Below are 19175 nucleotides of genomic sequence, written 5' to 3' on the forward strand. Positions count from 1 at the left end.
CTGACAAACCAGTTTCTCATTTGGATTACAAATCCTTCTGTGAAATGATAAATCTGGAGGAGTCCTAGTAGATTCATTTTTGCCTTAGAGAAGTTTTGAATTTGGACTCAAAGGGAGTTCTTACAGGGAGTAAGGCAGACTAACCCTGCCAGTTAAAATATTAGAAGAAAAGACTTCATGGTGGAAATCTCAAAAAAAAGAAACAAAACAAAACTGTCCCACACTGGCCATGTTTGTGGTCTTCCAGTGTTGCTAGGAACTATTCTTCCTTCTATAAGGGAAAATGATCTGCCTATTCTTTCTGCTCCAAATCCGTTGGCTTCACACCACCCTTACATGTACTTCCATCCCCCTACTCTCTTAAAGTCTATGATGCAGCAAGCCAGTCTTCAGCTTGACTTTGGAGAGTGTTGATGAGGCCCTCACTTCAGCTTTTATGGTAAAATTGCACTCAGACCAGAGTGGTGGAAATCACGAGACTACCTAGTTCATCATGGCCCTGCATACGGTGCAGACACTGGCCAACAGCAGCATTTTGCAAATACGGAATGGCTGACCAGGAGCAGTGACGCTTCACTAACGCCATCGGTTAGTGTCCCGTTAACCCTCAGGAGCACCCAGAGGGTTTTCAGGGGCTTGCTTGCGAGACCAGGTTTCCCCACGCAGTCCAGAGCAGAGGCTTCGTTCTGCTCCTTGCCCACACCAGTCAGGCTCTCAGCTGCAGGCACATTATCCTGCATCCTGATGGACATTTAAGAGACAGAGTCCTGTATCTGCCCAGAAGCACTGTTGGCGCTGGGGAAGGTGAGGGGTCCGGTGGGTCAGCAGAACAGGGCTGGGTAATGCAGGTACCTCTACAAAGACCCCACAGGAGCAGGCAGGGAACAACGGCTTGCGGAATCGACGTGTTTCCCCTTGCAGGTATTGCTGGCAGTGTGAATGCTAGGGGACTTCTCAACAGCCTGGGATGGGAAAAAGGCCAGGATCTCCTGCATCTCCTGCAGATAGCAGCAGCCCCAGGCTGTCAAGCTCGTTGCTGCAGGATGAAGTTAAGCCTTCAGCAGGATCTGGCTTTACACCTCAAGTATTCACCCACTCTTCATGTATAGAATTCTGCTTTCTTTGTTGAACTTCAGAGAACACAACAACAACAGAATGAGATATTTTAGAGTTAGCTCTTGGGAAAAGCACTTTCCCACTAACAAATCCTTCCTGACAGGGCGGAGAAGTAAACCTGAATGTTTTGTCTTCTATTATTTTGCACTAAATTGTGATGTATGCCCACAGATCCTACAGTAACATTTACTGTTTTACAGACTGCGAGCAGAAAATAATCATCAGTGATAATTCACCACCAATATATGATACTATAAAAACTTTGCTTCTGCATCCAGAGAGATATTCCTGGAAATATTTTCTACTGGAGACTAATATAAATATCAGGACAAGACTCAGAACAACAAGGAGTGGAATAATGCTAGGCTTTTAGGTTTGCTACCCTTTACTAGTCCTTCTGGCACGATAAATATTTATAAAACAACTACATGAGTCTTCAGTACTGAAGTCCCTGCTATGTGACTGCAGCAAGTCGGCATGTTAATGTCAGAGCTAAACAGTTAAAATTACTGTATAAAGGTCTTGATATTGCAGTTGTCGAACTGTATCTTTTTTTCTAAGAACTGGTGAGACCTCAATTTTGACAGTTGTTATACTTGCCTGCTTAGATATTGGGGGGGTGGGATAATTCTACTCTGTTTTTCACTTGCACAAATTACACTTTACTTGATTGAGGTCCATCACGTTAGCCTGGCCAATATTAGTAATAAAATGTAACAACAAGGAAGTATGTAGGGTTATTTGTTTACTAAGAATTGTGGAATAATTGCAGACTCTTTGAGGGTAAAAAGAATGCAGGTCCTCTGCCTTCAAAGGAGTTTGGTTCCTCTAAAGAGAAGCTGAGATGAAACGTAAGAAAATTATCAGCTTATATTAAATACCTGTTTAAACTTGGAAGCACAAGCTGGACCCATGGCTCAGGACTAGAAGTCAGGATGTTTTAATTAAATTTCTGCATTCACCAGTCTCCCTAACCAGCACAACTCTCTGCCAAGTAAGGATAAAATATAGTCTTCTCCAGAGGAGAAAGAGAAGGAATCCTGTAAGGTTTATGAATTTCTCAAGATAAGCCTCTCAGATTTATCTGTTTTTTTAAATGTCTGTGGTTAATAATAAAAGATTATCACAATGAGCTTAAAATGCAAGTGGAATGGTAAGAAAATTCTACTATTAAAATCTTAATTTAATCGCAGTTATGTGGCTTACTACTGGTAATTATTGTCCATAAAGGTCATGGATGCCATGGCATTACTGCTTGTGAGAAAAAAATATGGGGCTTAGAAATTACTTGAATTGTCATTCAGGAGAATTTAGTTTTCCGTTTTAAAAACACTGGTCCTCAGACCAACCTTCACAGAGAAAAGCAACATCTCCTCAACCACATAATCTACTTCTTGTACCACCTCTACTTTCCATGAATGGTGAGATAAAGCCAATATTACAGAAATCTCTAGATGGAATGGTGATGCTGTCCAAAGAAATATAGGGAAGTGAAAATGTGCCAAAGAACTGGAGCAGGCTCTAATAGCAGGAACTGATTGCCAGCAGTCAGGCTGCAAAGAAAATCACTGAAGGTGGGTATTCATGCAAGTCTCTTCAAGCAATGGAGATGCAATCAGAGGCCCAGCTACCTGATTGAGTTATGAAAGGATGGATGACGGATTAGATGTTTGTGAAGAGAAGAAGAGCATCCATGTGCAAAGTATCAAAATATATTGCATATAAATATTGAATATCATAATAAGACCGGGAAAATGAAAACACATTGTGGACAGGGCATATGGAAAGTACAAGGTTCTGCTTTTAGACAGTGAATGATTTGGAAATGAAAATTAAATGCACAATAGAAGCAAGAGATCCCTTGAGAGAAGTTTGAAGGCCGTGTGATCATAACAATACAAAAATATTAATCTGATGTCTTTTTAAGGTTAACTGTGATTCCCACACAGCTCAGAATCTTTTTTCTTTGTGTCATGTCAGAACACTGAACTCTGAATGCCAAATTTCACATAGGTTCACCAAATGCTAGAATAGGTGGATCAGAGTCACCCCAAAATGAATAAAAGTGACAGTGGAGAAAGAGAGGTTTGACACATTTGCATGCACAGAGTCTTCACTGTGACTCCAGGCAAAAGGTTAACAAAAGAGAAACACATATTTGTATATGTATGGAGTTCATCTTTGCCAAAAGAATGAAATATGTGATTGCTTGGTCTTCCAAATTCAACCTCATCAGAATGCCACCACAAGGAATCCAGGGCAGCTGGAAGGAGGACAGTGCTCTGGAAGAGGACAAAACCCTGGGGTTCTCTATTACATGTCATTGTGGTTGCATGCATTTCAAAAGCTGCAAAAAGTCATCATGGTCATTCTTTTTTAGTGACCTTGTGAACTCTGAGCAAGGCTCTGTATTAAGCTCACTGTACTCTTCATAGTTGCTCTTGCCTTGGCTCATACTTCTTATCTGCTTTCCACATGTGCAACCAAGAAATGAAAATCTTTGATATAACCTTCCTACTATTCTCATCTCAAACAACCCTTAATGAACAAGAATTATACTGTTTCTTCACATTGTCATTAATATGATTTTAGGTACTACCAATACAGTCCAGAGCGCTTTGTTGACTTATCTGTATTTCAGTATGTGAACATTCACAAGAGACAATTCACAGAAATAAATACTATCTTCCTACCTCTTTCATACATGTCCTTTTTGAAATAATGTAAGCAAAGATTAATATTGACTCATTTAAAACAGAAAGCGTAGCAAGTAGAAAGGAAGACTTAAAGATCCTGACTGTCATTAACCCAAAAAACAACTGTGAAAAACCAGGCAATTGTGCAGATTGAGTAACTCTTTTATGTAGTCAGAGTTCACTCATCCTATCTAAATGCAGCAAACAATTGAGAAACTGATGCCAAAGTTCTGTTTCAGGGGTCCCAGGAGCAGTCATGGTGAGACAACACACCAAACATTTGTGGCTGCATTACTTTTGGCAGCTGACCCAAGACATTAGGAAAAGGAAGGTCCAAACAGTCCGATAACTTCTGTAAATTATTTATGGGAAGAATAACCTTTGAAACTGGAATACACTCTTGACAGGAAACAGGTAGATATCTATGTCCAGGAATACTAAATTTGGGTAGTAATGGGTCTAAGTTTCACAAAATGAATACAGCAATTTATCTGTGCATTCCAACTGAAAAGAAAGTTTCATACCCCTCTCCCCCAAGAGAGCAGCCAAAGCGTAATCAGATCTGTCATGAAGTACTATAATGCCATCCTCACTTCAAGCCTGAGAGCTCTCAGATTTCAGCACATTAACACAATGCAGATCACATTTCACACAAACTCATTATAGCAGATTTTGTGACTTACCAAAGCAAGACCTAGTGAGGCCTGTCCTTGCGAGTGCATACTCACTGCACCTAACCAGCAATGATGGAGGAAATAACAATTTCTTTTACATCTTATCTTGTATGCACTACCATGGATCAAGTAGAGATGCATACTTGTTACTTATCTGAGAGGAGACAGAAAGCTAGAAAGGTACTTCAGGTAACTAAAATACTAAGAGATTGACACATCAGTCCTCAGAGAATGAATCTGTAAACCCCAAAGATTAACCAGTTTGAGTAGACAATGTTGTTTCTTTATGAGAAACCAGGTGTTTGAATGTTTAATGTCAATAACGTTACCGCAGACAGATGCCAATGAGCTCTGCCTGTGCTTAGGATGCAGATGAGGTCAGTAAACGCTGCCTGGGATGAAGGAAGCACAGACAACACAGTGACAATTTATCCACCCTAGTGCTGAACTGCTCGAGCACATTAAAGGCTTGCAGGGCTATTATGGTCTGGAAAACACCACCTTTAAAAGAAGGATGATTCCATAGGTAGGCATCGAATTAACACAATATCCCTTCTAGACTGGTGACTACCAACAGCTGATTGTACACACAATAGGCATCGTTAGATGTTATGTTTTCTGCTTGTACATTTACACTATACAGGAATAAACGTGCAAATAACTACATTAGAATCTTGGAGAGATTCAGAAAAACTTGTTGAATTAGATAACGCCTAGGCTGCAAGACTAGCGGCCAAAAGAAAGACTGCAATTAAAGGTATCACAGAAAGGAATGACGCAATGAATGAGTACATCATGATACATCTGGTGTGCCTGCTGAAATGCTAGGGAATGGATTACACAGATAAACCTTGCCATCCTTCCTCACTGTGAAATATACTGATGATGTAATATCTCAGCTGTCAGTAATACAGTACATCTAGAGGGAATAATGATTTTGTGATGAACAATCATCAGGTTCTTCTGAACAGATGGCTACCAGTCCTTGCAGAGAGGATGGAGAGTTAGAAAAATCAAGTGCACTCACACATGTTGAGGTCAGGAATGTCAAATAGTAACACACATCTGAGTGAATTCATTGCCTTCTGGATGCAGACAGGAAACGAACACAGGCACCCATTCCTCTATGCTGCCCATGCTTGCTTTGTTCAAAAGACCAGGATATGGCAATGCTATGCCAAAAAATGGAAAACATGCATGCTCATGAAGAAGCTGTTGAACCAAGTTTATTGTGTTTCAGTACTCATAAACTCGTGAGATTGTTCTTGTACAAATGTGAAGCAAAAGTAAATCCCTCAGTCCAAGCTCCCCAATTCTCAGCTTCCCTGGACTTTCACTTTGGATACAGATGTCATGTTTGGCCTTTACATAATAGGGAACTGAGGCAAAATCTTGGTTGAGCATCACAAAGATTTAAGAAAATTTAGATTTAATTCAAATGTTGATGAGTTCAGTTCTAAACAGAAAAGTCTGTTAGACTTTTACTGATTGCTCCTATTGCAGCTAATAGTTTGCTATATACAATCAGACGAATGAAAGTACAAGCCAGCTGAGTGATGGAGTCAAAAAGAAGCAGACAGATAATGGAAAGAGCTGAAAATCGAAAAGAACCTAAGCTATCTAACAAATTGCACAAGTTTCTCAAAAATGAGGTCCAAAATTGCCCTCCTTCACAACATTTCAAAGCATGGGAAAGTCCAGAAAAGCATCTCAGACATCACAGCAGCATAGAAACTGTCATAAACTAGATGTAAATTAATCTAACTCTCATTAAAGAAAATGGAGAAATAGATATACAGGTACTTAGGAAAAAAAGACAGGGAAGGATTTGAGGCAAATTGAATGCTTAAATAATAAGTTTTTCAATAGTTCCTGAGATGTGAGTTCATCAGTTTTAGACAGAAGAAGTTTCTCATGGTTTTGTGCTAAATTAACAGCTGTTGCCTTCACCTCCACTGAGACAGAGCATGCTGGAAAATGAGAACAGAAGGTGTTACTCGGAGCCACAATGATATGCCTCCCATTTGATGTTGAGAAGCTCCTGTGCATCTGGTCCAAGCTGCTCAAAAAAGTTCTTCTTGAGGAAAAAAAATGAAAATATTGTATCTCTGCTCACAGGTTTTCCACCCGTCAATCTCACTTAACCTATACTCACACACACACACACACAAATAACTTTATTTTATTTCTACCTGTGCAGGCAAAAACAAGACTGAGTGACTCTGCAGAGGCTGCCAAAGGTGACTGTATTCAATCCAGTGGCTGCTGAATTCTGGTTCCACTGGTATTTGGGCCATGTGCCCTGCAGGTCATGCTTCCTGCCCAAGCCCTACACCGAGGAGTGAGGCAATACAGACTTCCTACCAATAACCAAGTATAATAAGAGGGACCCAAAAAAAGGAGCCAAGCTCAGTTACCATTTGTTCAGAAGGCAAAGGATACTGATGTGAATGACAGTAAGCTTGTGTTTTCCTAGCCTCTGCCACCAAACTGGCTAAAGAAGTGCTGTGCTTACCTTCCAACCAGAAGGGATAACAGTCTAATCATAAATATGATGTGGCCACTTCCGCTTAAAAGCCACACAAGTCTAAACCAGAAATCATGCTGTATAGCCATGCTTTAATGGCAGGTATCTCCCTCAAATGCTACATCCAGGACAGAAACCTCTGCAAAATGAGAGGTAGGATTCCCAGAGAGGATTTTCTAGGAAAGTTTATGGCCTTGTTCTCACTGACTTTGCTCTCACTTTGAATTAGGGCCACTTTACCTTGTTCCATGACACAGAGAAGCAACAAAACTTTTCTGAGCAGAAGACCGGATTTCCCGTGTCAGAAATAGTAGGATGTCTGCACTGAACTACATCTTCAAGTGTTTCTTTGCTACAAAATACAAGAAGAAAACTGTGCTACACATGGAACTTCTTTGATGCCTATATTAGAGCCTTTCAAGTCCCGTGTGGGGAACCTGCTCTATATTTTACAATACTGTTAGTTGCTGCCATAGCAAAAAGAATATGACAGAGAAGCAACAGTTTTTTGAAACCTTTCATCTGAAGATATGCACTGACAGAAATTGCTGTGAACTGCAGTTTTGGACTGGAACTTCCAGAATTGACTTCATAATTGGTGTAGAAACTTATTTCTGCATACACAACACTTTAATTGCCATTAAACAACACTTTAATTGCCACTAAAAACACCAAAATGATGACCTGGCCTTCTGGATGCTGGAGAAAAGCCCAGCACCAAAGCAGAAGCAAATGTCCCTATTTTCAAGAAAGGTAAGAAGGAAGATCCTGGTAACTACAGGCCAGTGAGTCTCACTTCAGTGCCTTGTAAAATTATGGAGAAGGTGATTCTGGGACATACTGAAAAACACTTGAGAGACACTGCAGTCATTGCTCATAGCCACCATGGGTTCATGACGGGAAAGTCCCGTTTGACTAACAATTTCCTTTTACAATAAGGTCACCCATCTAGTTGACCAAAGGAAGCCCAGCAGATACAGATTTTTTTGGATCTTAGCAAAGCTTTTGATACCATCCCTCACAGTATCCTTCCAGACAAAACATCCAGCAAACAGCTAGACAGGTCCACAATAACATTGGGTGAGCAACTGGCTGACAGGTCAGGCTCAAAGAGTTACAGTAAATGAGGTTACATCAGGTTAGTGGTCAATTACCAGTGGGGTACTCCAGGAATCGATTTTATGGCCATTGCTCTTTGATGTTTTTATAAATTATCTAGACACAAGAATCAAATATAAATTAAGTAAGTTTGCTGATAATACTAAATTAGGAGGAGCTATGGACTCACTCAAGGGAAGAGAGGCCTTACAGAAAGACCTGGATAGACTAGAGAGCTGCGCAATCACCAGCTACATGAAATTTAACAAGAGCAAGCAGAAGAGTCTGCACCTGGGGTGGGGTAATCCTAGTTATATATACAAACTGGGGGACAAGAGGATGGAGAGCAGCCCTGTGGAAACAGATTTGCAGGTTTGGGTTGGTGGCAAGTTGAATATGAGTCACCCCGGTGCCCTGGCAGCCAAAAGGGCCAACCGTGCCCTGGGGTGCACCAAGCACAGCATCACTGGCTGGTTGAGGGAGGTGATTGTCCTGCTCTACACCGCAGTGTTGTGGCCCCACCTCGAGTGCTGTGTGCAGTTTTGGGTGCCTCGATACAAGGACATTAAAGTATTAGAGTGTGTCCAGAGGAGGGCGACAAAGATGGTGAAAGGCCTCAGGGGCGAGACTTAATGAGGAGCAGCTGAGGTCACTCGGCTTGTTCAGCTTGGAGAACAGGAGGCTGAGGGGTGACCCCATGGCAGTCTACAGATTCCTCCAGCTAGGCAGTGGAGGGGGAGATGCTGATGTCCTCTCTTCCGTGACGGTCATAGGACATGTGGAAATGGAATGAAGCTGCATCAGGAGATACTCAGATTGGAAATTAGGAAAAGGTTCCTCACTGAGAGGGCAGTCAGTCACTGTTAACAGGCTTTCCAGGGAAGCGGTCATGGCACCAGGCCTGTTGGAGTTCAAGGAGTGCCTGGATGATGCTCTTAGCCATATGGTTTAGTTTTAGGTAGTCCTGCAAGCAACAGGAAGTTGAACTTGATGATCCTCACAGGTCCCTTCCAACTTAAGCTATTTGATGAACACACGATTCCACAGAGTTTCTCTAAATTGTGTTGGTAGCCCAAGTCCCTTCCCTCTGCTCACACATCCCGTTCTTTCCTCTCTCACAGTGACAAGAATGTTTAGAAAGGAGAAATTCCCTGCCCAGCAACCCCTGATTCATCCCAGAATCTGACCTGTTTTTTTTCAAACCTTGCCTCAAAACCTGCAGGCCATGTGCACTGCCACAACTCTGGCCTGGAGCTGGTGGAAATCCCTAAGGGTGGCGGAGTGGAGATCCAGCCCCACAGTCTGCGCGCTTTGCCTGTGCCCTTTTTTTCCTTCAGATTTGTTACTGCTTTAGCATGTTCGGCAAGCTTGGATGATTCACCTAACACAACAATGGGATGCTGTGCAATTTGTAAACTCACAGACCACAGCCTCAAATTCAAGTAAGACTCAGAGTATTTATTTTTTGTAAAATAACTCCACTAAATAACTTCCGTGTATAAATAAAACGGGAACAGATTTCCACTGATTTTAGGGCAAAACAGTAATTTTTTTTAAGAAACAGCTGAAGAGAACCTGAAGCAGTACCTTGTATAGGTAATCTCATACCAGTGAAATGAGGAGCTATTCCTCTGCAGACAGCAGACTTAAAGTGGTGTACAACAGGAGTACTTCACAGGGAAATAAAGTCCTGCATTCTTTTAACAGGGCATGAATCTGGTGCGATAGTAAAAATGAAGGCTTCTGCAAAACAATTTTCAAAAGCATGTTTTCACCAACTGCTCCAGCTTTCAGGAAGCATAAGCTGCATGCTGATAAAACTTTGCCAGAAGGTCTCCAACATCTGCTTGCTGTGATTTATGCCATTTCTAACACACTCAGCATAATGCAAGCCAAGAAAGGGAAGAGGGGGGACAGGGGAGGGAAGAAAAAATTTACAAACAACTCCCTCACTCCTATATTAAATTTGTCTCTCCCTATGCAAAGGCATGGCAGTTTTCTACTACTTCTACCTTTGTATTAAATTTACAATCTGAAGTGCTACGGAAAAGTCTGGTTAGCAATATGGCAATACAGTCTGACAATATAAACAGCATGGAAATATCATAAGCTGCTCTAGGCTTGCTCTAGCTTAGAGAACTGCACGCACATTTTGGCTAACTGTTAAAAGAGATAGTCATATTTCCTTGCCAGGATGGAAGTTCTTAAGCCATAAAAACTTTGGATGGGAAAAAAGTCAAATGGACTAAGTTATACATCAGGAAAAAATTAAGTTTCCTGTTGAACTATTCACTGTATAAAAGAATTCCAGCCATGAGGAAGCTGTCAGAAATCCTGAAATTCTTAACAGCTTTCCATTTCTGGAAATGAAAAAATGGACATTCAGTCATTTTTCACTGCTGACAGATGATGGGCTTCCATATTTCCAGACTTATAAAATAAGAACACAATCAGCCCTTTTGGAGAGAGATTAATTTCCTAGTCCATCCATGCCTGTAGTAAAATGCCTTTTGTATCTTCATCTGTTTTATCAGACTTTCATCAGCTGTAAGTTTGAACTTGATCCTGAATTATCAATAGCTTTTCTTGATCAACATTGTCTCATCCTAAGAAAATAATAACTAACAGTAACTAATAATAACTAAGAATACCTATCATGTCTGTACTTCAGACAGGTTCTGTTAACCATAGGAAAAGCACATATTCTGGTGAAAACTTCGAGCAGTCTCGCTTTCTGCAAACAGATACACATACTTGACATCAAAGTGAGCTTCACATATGGTCATTTCTATGCAGAAAAATGTAAACTATTCAGGAAATCTTATATAATCACTGATAGTGTGGTTTACATGCACTGTTGATCAAATCCCTAGACTGACTACAGACTGTAGGACAATACCTTTTCATTGACACAATGCTTTATACACAGTGTTGCTAAACATTATAATTGACAAAGAACATCAATATTTTCAAAGCACAGTTTCTGGAAATGCTAGTAAACACAAAGGGATTTTTCTCCAGGATTTTTCTGTTTCGAAGAAACAGACCGTGAGCATGTAAACAATTTGTGTGGACAGTAAGCACTCCCTCCAGCCTTTTTAGCAGCCAGTTAGGATTTCAGAGGCTACACCTTGTTCATTCGCATTGAAAATACAGTTCCTACAGGTTTCCCAACAGGGAAAATATACACCGTGTCTTTGGCACATTAAAGCCCCCTTCTACTACTGCCTTAGCTTGAAGGTACATGAACTCATGAGACCTGGATAAGCCAGAGGTTCTCTGTCCCTTTAAAAACCAAATACAACAGATTACAAGTATGTCGATATGCAGCCTTTCAATGCTTAGTAGAAAGCACAATAAGATTTATAATTAGAATATACGTGAATGTTTGAAATCTGACATCATTCCTGGCTTTTAGCCTGTGAAAGCTGGTCATCAGACTTGAAAGTCCCACCAGTGGTGTTTATTGGGAATGCAAGTACAAATCTTAAGCTAATCAATGTCACCAATGAATGAACTTCTGCCATCTTGCACATGGAAATAACTTTTTTGATAATGACATTGTGATTACTTTTTCACAGATGTGCCTGGGAAGACTGATCTCAAATTGCAGACTTGGAAGTCTTCTCATGTAATATTAACCTTAAGCACTACACATAGTACTTAGATCTTAGAACAGCTAATGGAACCAAAGGCTCAAAATGAAGCATTCAAAAGCGAGTAAACACTGGAATTACTGTTGCTTGTAGCAGATCCATCCAGACCTGTTGTCAATGTGGGGTATGCTATAGTTTAACTTGCACAACCAAACACTACATTTTCCACAGGTGAAGACTCACTTGAGAACCACAGCTTCAAAGAATTTGGATCTTTGGCTTCTTTGTTTTGGAACAGTTAGCATGGTTTGCTGTAAACAGGTCATTAAAAACAGCTGCAGGCACATCACTGTTATGGTTGTGGATTAGGAACCAGCATGTGGCAATAAGTGACAACAGCACGCAATATTTAGACTGTGGCATCTCAGACTCAGTCTGTAGTTTGTCTCTGTTAGCTGACAACCGGGTCTGGGCAAGCCCAAGTGATCTTAGTCCAGGTAACCTCTTCTTATGTATCTGCCTATATTGAACACCTCAAAGAAACTCAGCCTCAGGCACACAGGGATAGCTGAAGGTTTGGCATTAAGTTTTAGCATGTAATGGTGCAATGGATCATACTGGCTGGATTTGGTGTTTTACTTCTCATCTAAGAAAAACACCTGCGTTTTCCTCTCTTTACATTCTTCAGGAGGTTTTTGCCAATTACGAAGTTATTCTGCAATATTCAAATGCACCGAAAACAGAAAATTCAAAAATGTATCTAACTCTGACATTTTGTTCTTGTTAACATGTTAAACATTTATTATGGTGAAGCTTAATTTATGGCTACAGGGTAAAAAATATCTTTGTTTCTCTGGCTAACGTAACTTATTTTCTATTAAAGATACTACAAAACATCTGCAAGAGCTGCTTAACTCCACATTTTTTATCAATATTTACACGGGCTTTTCATTGAAAACAATAATTCTTTCCACATCGTGCAATATCAGCTCCAGTCCTTCCTCCGCTTCTGCTGTCTCTGTTGCAGAAAACGTGCATTCACATTTAACTGAAGTTTAGTGCCAGGAAAGTTAATTCTAGGAACAGAATGAAACATTCTCTGGAACTGAAAGGCAATATGCAACAAATACAAACTCATTTAAGCAACAGCTCTACCTGCTTTGCTTTTTCTTCCAAAATAAATGCTCTTGAAAGACTGTCAAATGAAAGCACGTCACTGAACAATGGCCAGGACTTGCAGAGGACTTGCAGGCCAGCAGCCAGACAGACCCACTGAACTGCCTGACATGCAATGCTTAGTTTCTCACTCTGTGCTATGGCAAACTATTCAGTTCAGAGTATTCAGCACAGTACCTCCACGTTTATCCAACAGTAAGAAGCAGAAATATTCATGACTAACATCAGCCTGCTGCCATCTTCTGGTGAAAAGTTCAGGACGTTAACCGCAAACACAATCCGTTCTTGCTTGCTCCCACTATTTTTGGCTTTTATCTCACAGCAAGACAATGCAATATTATTTGTGCAGTAATATTACTTACAGAGAAACAAGCAGGTTAGTGGTCTCATAGGGAGTAAGGATCCTTTTCACAAATCCCCTTTCACTGACCCTTTACTACACCTGCAATAACCTGGATAGTGACTGTCAGAGCAACAGAGTAGCTTCAGCATCAAGTATTAATAGTAGCTATTGTTTTACATGGAAAAAACCACCAATACAGCAATCATAAAATATACTTCAGAAGCCATCCCTTTGCATGCACTGTAAAGAGGAGAGACAAAACACAGTCAAAAGACAAAATGATGGTTGAGACAAAAGACAGTCAAGAAAGGCAGAATTTGATACTAAATAGGCAAAACAAGGTTACATTAACCAAGTCAGAACTACAAGATTATAAACAGATGACCCCCCACTCACTTCTTCTACCTGTTAGTCTTGACTCTTTCCTGTTCTTTGCTCTACGCGTGTGCAGCTGGAAAATGTTCTATACAAAGTGACACGTCTTGGGACACGAGATACCAGTACATGATGATTCCAAGAGGAGATGCAGGGTTCGCAGGCCCGAGTCACTTCTTCCCATATTGGCAATGAAGAGCAGTAAACTCTTCATCACAAAACATCCAAACTAATGGCAAAGATAGGGAATACAGATGAGAAAATTATCTTAAGTGCACTGTGGTGCTAGTTTCAATGCTTAGAATATCCAGTGGAAAGATTACAGCAATTTGCAATCCTTTAGCCCATTTAATCCCACCATAACTAGCTCTTGATGAACTGAGGTTGACACACTTGAAAAATTATTATTGAGAGCACCACTACTTCAAACATTTAGATGAAGATGCTCACAGTAAGATTATTCAGAAAGCAGTGCTGCCATAGTTCAACTGAGCATCAAATGTTGCAAGACCTACAACATGCAAGTCTGCAAATTACTCTGGCAGACCAAGCAAAAAAAAGTCAGATGCACAGTTTGCAGAATGCTTTACAAGGCTGGAAAAAAGAAAGAAAAATAAAATAAAATAAAATAAAATAAAATAAAATAAAATAAAATAAAATAAAATAAAATAATAAAATAATAAAACAACAACAAAACCACGGTACTCATATGCAGTACAGTCATTCCTTTCCTTCAGGAACAGGAAATACAGACTTAATTGTGCACTCAAACATAAGCTTCACCATACCCTGAAAAGCAAAGGCTCCAGCACAGAAACTGAAAATGGATTGAAGATCACAAGTTCCCAGCTAATTTCAGAAACCAAACATCTATGCCAATACCTATCTTCAAAAGCCTGCCAAGAGCAACTATCTGTTCCACCGTAATGCTGACACCAGTTTTGATAGAAAGAGACAGTCATTTTTGACAGCTCTTTTCCGTCAGAAGGTACTGGTGGGAATAATCTATGAAAACAGGCTGATTTTTAGGCAACTTGATGAAATTCTTTGTTGTTTTATTTTAAATACAGGTGTGTTTTCCTGTTAATCTGTCCTCAAGTTTTCCCTTTTTAAGTTATAAAGGTTTTAATATTTTATTTCACGTTGCAGCATTTTATGCTTCTACAATGCCATGTCAGTGCCTGTGAAAGAAGTTACATCAGAACATCTCATATCACAAAACTCTTGTCCCAATCCACTTGCATTAAAATTCAGTAAGTAGAAATTTTGAAATAACATGTAAAAAATACTGATTTTGCACTCCTACATATGCAATAAGGGAACAAAATGCTGCCAAAGCATGAAACTGTAAATCCTTGATAAAGTCAGGATTTTCTCACAATTAGTACTCCTTGCTATTTGAGAAACAATGGCTGCAAGAAATATTAACTAAAGATTAATACTGACTTCCAAATCCAAACCTGCCAAGCAGCAGGGAGAGGCCTTACAGACAAATGTGGAGTAAAGCTTACTCTCCTGACCAGTATATTGTTCCTCCTATTGCAGAAAATCTGCCTGAAAAGAAAGCCAGCACAGCTGGTCAAGCCCCAGCAGATTATTCTTACCTCGCATCTTTCTTCAAGGTCAACAGATCTGATTTGCAAGAACCATGCACCCTAAGCACCTAATCATGTTAAAAAGTGAGGGCATGACCTCTGAATCTCAGTCTCAGTTCTGGTCTTTCCTGGTATGACCAGCTTTCAGCAATCCTAGGTCCCTGAGATCAGTGGGAAAGTCTGAGAGAAGGAAGACTTACCCTTGGTGGGGGAAGAGCGGGTTAGAAATGGCATACTCAGATCCATGGAGCACCCACAAGCACTGAGACAGTTGACCCATGTCATTTTGAGGCCATTCTCTTTATCAATGAAAGGCTGTGACAATCTGGAAGAGGTTCCTTAGCACTAGGTGAAAGTAAACATCACCCTTTTCTTCAAGAAAGGCAAGAAGGAGGATCTGGGGAACTACAGGCCAGGCAGCCTCAATCCCTGTAAAGATGATGGAGTAAATAATCCTGGAAAAACAATTCCAGACACTGGATGTCAAAAGAGCTGGAAGAGATCATCTGGAGTGGTCAGCATGGACTTATGAAGGGAAAATCATGCTTAAACCAAACTTAAAGCCTTCTATGATGAGAAGACTGGCTTGGTAGATGAGAGGAGACTTATTTTATGCTTATCTTGACTTTGGTAAGGCTTTTGACACTGTCTGTCATAACATCCTCATCAACAAACTGATGGAAAGTATGGTCTAGTGTGGGGGACTACAGTGGGTCCGTGGATTCCCTGAGGGAGGGCATGGGAACAGAGATTGGCCTTGAAGATATTAAGGTGTACCCATGAGAAAGAGGGGAGTGAAAGAGTAACATTGACGACAGCAAAATTAGCCGATGATATGTTACTATTGCAGCCTGTAACCAATAGCAAAAAGACACTAGAGCTGGTAAAGACTATATAAGAAAGCGTTTGTGGCAATAAATGGAAACTGCTGTTTGTACTTAACAACTTGGTGTATGTCGTTTGTCCGTCTCAACCACAACAGTCTAGATAAGTGGACAGTGAGGTGGACTAAATAATGCCTGAGCTGCTGGACTCACAAGGTTGTGATCAGTAGCACAAAGTCCAGCCATAAGCCAGTCACCAGCTGTCTGCCCCAGGGCTGAATAATGGATTAAATACTATTAAATATCTTTATGAATGACCTGGATAATGGGACAAATGGCACCATCAGCAGGTTTACAAATGATATAAAACTGGGAGAAGTGGTTAATAGACCCACTCTGTGTGTTGCCATTCAGAGGGACCTCAACAGGATGAAGAAATGGGTCAACGGGAATGTCATGAAATTTAAAAAAGGAAAATGCGAAGTCCTGCCTTTAGAGAGGAATAACCCCAGTCAGCAGGACAGTCTGATGTGCAATCAGCTGGAAAGCAGTTCGTCAGAAAAGGTCATGGTGGTCCTTGTAGACAAGTCATCCAAGAGCCAATCGCATGCCCTTGTGGAAAAGGCCAGTGGCACTCTGGCTTGCATTGAACAGAGTGTTGCCAGCCCATCAAGGAAGTGATCCCTCCTTTACTCAGCACTGGGAAAGAAGCACCTGAATACTGTGTCCTGGCCTGGAGTCCCCAGTATGAGACATGAATATACTGGAGCAAGGGGCCACGAGGATGTTAAAGGACTGGAACATCTCTCATACTAGGAGAGACTGAGAAAGCTTAGAGATGAGAAGGCTCAGAGTGATCTTATCACCATGTATAAATAGTTGGTAGGGCTGGACATAAAGAAGAGGGAGTTAGGCTCTTCTCAGTGGTGTCCAGAGGCAGGTATGCTACCCACAGAAGCAGGTAAGAAGTTACCCAAAACAACCCTTGCCACAGCACCACCCAACAAAAGTATCAATAGTATCCATGCCCCGTTCTCCACAGTGATTTCTTTTTTCTACATATTGATTCCTTTTACACCACTTTTTTATTGTACTGATAAAAAAAGATGAGTTAAGCAGGACTTGGAAGTTATATGCACTTTTGCTGGTTTTATGCCTTTTCCAAATTGATTGTGCACTGTACTGAAGACAAGGACTCCACACTCCAGGCCTCAGTTTTTTAGTGTTTAATGTTTGCATCTCCCATTGGTTTAAATGGGATGTGTAGCTACCCTTTAATGGCCCATCCCTGCCCAATTTTTTCATTCTTCAAGCCAAGACCAGAAAGACCATATCTTTCCCAACACCACAAAGTATCAACTACTCACTTTACAGTGTTTAAGATGAGGGAAGATGCTTAATAAAAGGATAACACCCATTCAAAATGGACCCAATGAGAGTTAAGTACATGAAGACATTATTTTTTTTCCTGCACTTGAAGTCTCTCCTTTGACTACTTAACATGAAGTACACTTTAAACATTTCCTCTGTAGAAATAAAGGACATTTTCTGCTAAGGTTATAAGAACTTTTAAACTTGAATTGAATCCAACTCTGGCCTTTACTGAAGCTCTTTCTAGAGATGCATTTGCCAGTTTGTTAACAAACTATTTCCAATACAGAAAAAATGATGAAGCCTTAAGTATCTTTAGTATTTGCTAAAAGAAATCCTACTCAGCTTTTAAAAAGTCAGTTTAAGCTTAAAGCCAGAACTTCATTAAAACTAATAGAAGAAATAGAGCCCTATTGAAAGAATTTCAGTCAGTTGGTTCTCAGTTTTTCCTGAGTTTCGCAATGTTTGGTCTGTGTGAAAACTAACACTCTACATCTTGAAAATAACACCACAAACTGCTGAAAAGTGATCCCACAAGTATTGTGTAGGACTTCTTAACTTGGGAGACTTCCACAGTTTGACATTTCCAGGCTACTATATTTCCTCTCTCCAAGTCAAGCTACTCAAGTTCCAGTGGTTTTGATAGTGATGCACTTCATTTACAGAAGCTGTGTTTTGAAGACAGGTCCATTCTGACAGACACTCTTTCAAGTTCTTAAACCAATTCTGCAGCAAAATAATCCCAGTGACTCCCACTGAAACTAGTTGACACTGCAGCCACTCAGCACCTAAGTGTTTTATTTCACTTTACCCCCAAGAAATCCTCACAAGAACTACAACAGGCAATAACAGAAACCTTTTTCAAGTGTCTTCAGAAAGGGACTTCAGGATATCAAGATGAGCAGAACACACTACAATGTAAACAGGCCTACTTTATTTTTAAAAAATTTAAAAAAAAAAAAAAAAAAAAAAAAGAGGAAAGTCCTACTCCAGTGGACAAGTCACTTTCCAAACAAAAATTGCCAAGAGTAAAATGCAAAGCTTCCCTTTCACTGGGAGATAACATCACTCAGCAACATGACACCGTCACCTCCATCAGTGAAAAGACACATCCCAGTGTCCAGAATTGGCATAACAAAGTGTCAGGTGAAAAAATACAGTATAGCTGCACCTGGTCTCTTGTATTGAAAAACATTTACCATAAATGACTTGTTAAAAGGACAGGTATTTCCAGTATAGACGTCTAATTATGAAAAGTTACATAATCGAATATGTATTCCATCTGTTCAGACTTTTTTTTAATGCTGCCCTTGCTGACTAATAAAATTGCCTTGTTACATGGTGGATGAAGCTTTTAAGCAGTGACCAGGTCTATGCTCTCAACTTTTTCATATAAACATAAAATATCTGATATTTAAAAATGGTAAACAGCTATTTACAAAAATTTTAATACAAGAACTGCTCAAGAATTCAAAGATATTTGGTATTGTATCGGGTATCAGAACCCTGTGTGTTAGGAACACGGATAATCATGGTGAATCCCCTCCTGAGTGAACCTTTCTCTGAGATGATATGTACTGCAAAATTCAGACCAAGCACCTTTGATAAAAATTACTGTCAAGAATCTTGATTTGGTCATTTGGTCCTTCCATTGCCATCAACTGCCTGAGAGTCAAACACAACTTCCACCTTGTGGAACGGCAGGAAATACAATACAAACATCGTGTAAGAGGGAAGCAGAATAGCTAAACCTGTTGCAAGGGCAAGAGAATCAGACATTTCTC

The 19175-nt window shown here is 40.3% G+C and overlaps 1 protein-coding gene across 6 annotated transcripts in view; it reads right to left on the reverse strand.

Annotated features, from left to right (window-relative positions):
- Positions 1-19175, reverse strand: part of LOC136001305 (stabilizer of axonemal microtubules 1-like) — a 49227-nt gene that overhangs the window by 9899 nt on the left and 20153 nt on the right. For 2 of the 6 annotated variants that reach the window (XM_065655447.1, XM_065655446.1), the window contains exon 2: positions 13632-13830. The exons of the other annotated variants lie outside the window; for them this stretch is intronic. The gene's annotated coding sequence lies outside the window, so the exon portion shown is untranslated. The remainder of the gene's footprint in view (positions 1-13631; positions 13831-19175) is intronic. 6 annotated transcript variants of the gene reach the window in all.

Source organism: Caloenas nicobarica, chromosome Z, assembly GCF_036013445.1.
Source record: "Caloenas nicobarica isolate bCalNic1 chromosome Z, bCalNic1.hap1, whole genome shotgun sequence".
NCBI lineage: Eukaryota > Metazoa > Chordata > Aves > Columbiformes > Columbidae > Caloenas > Caloenas nicobarica.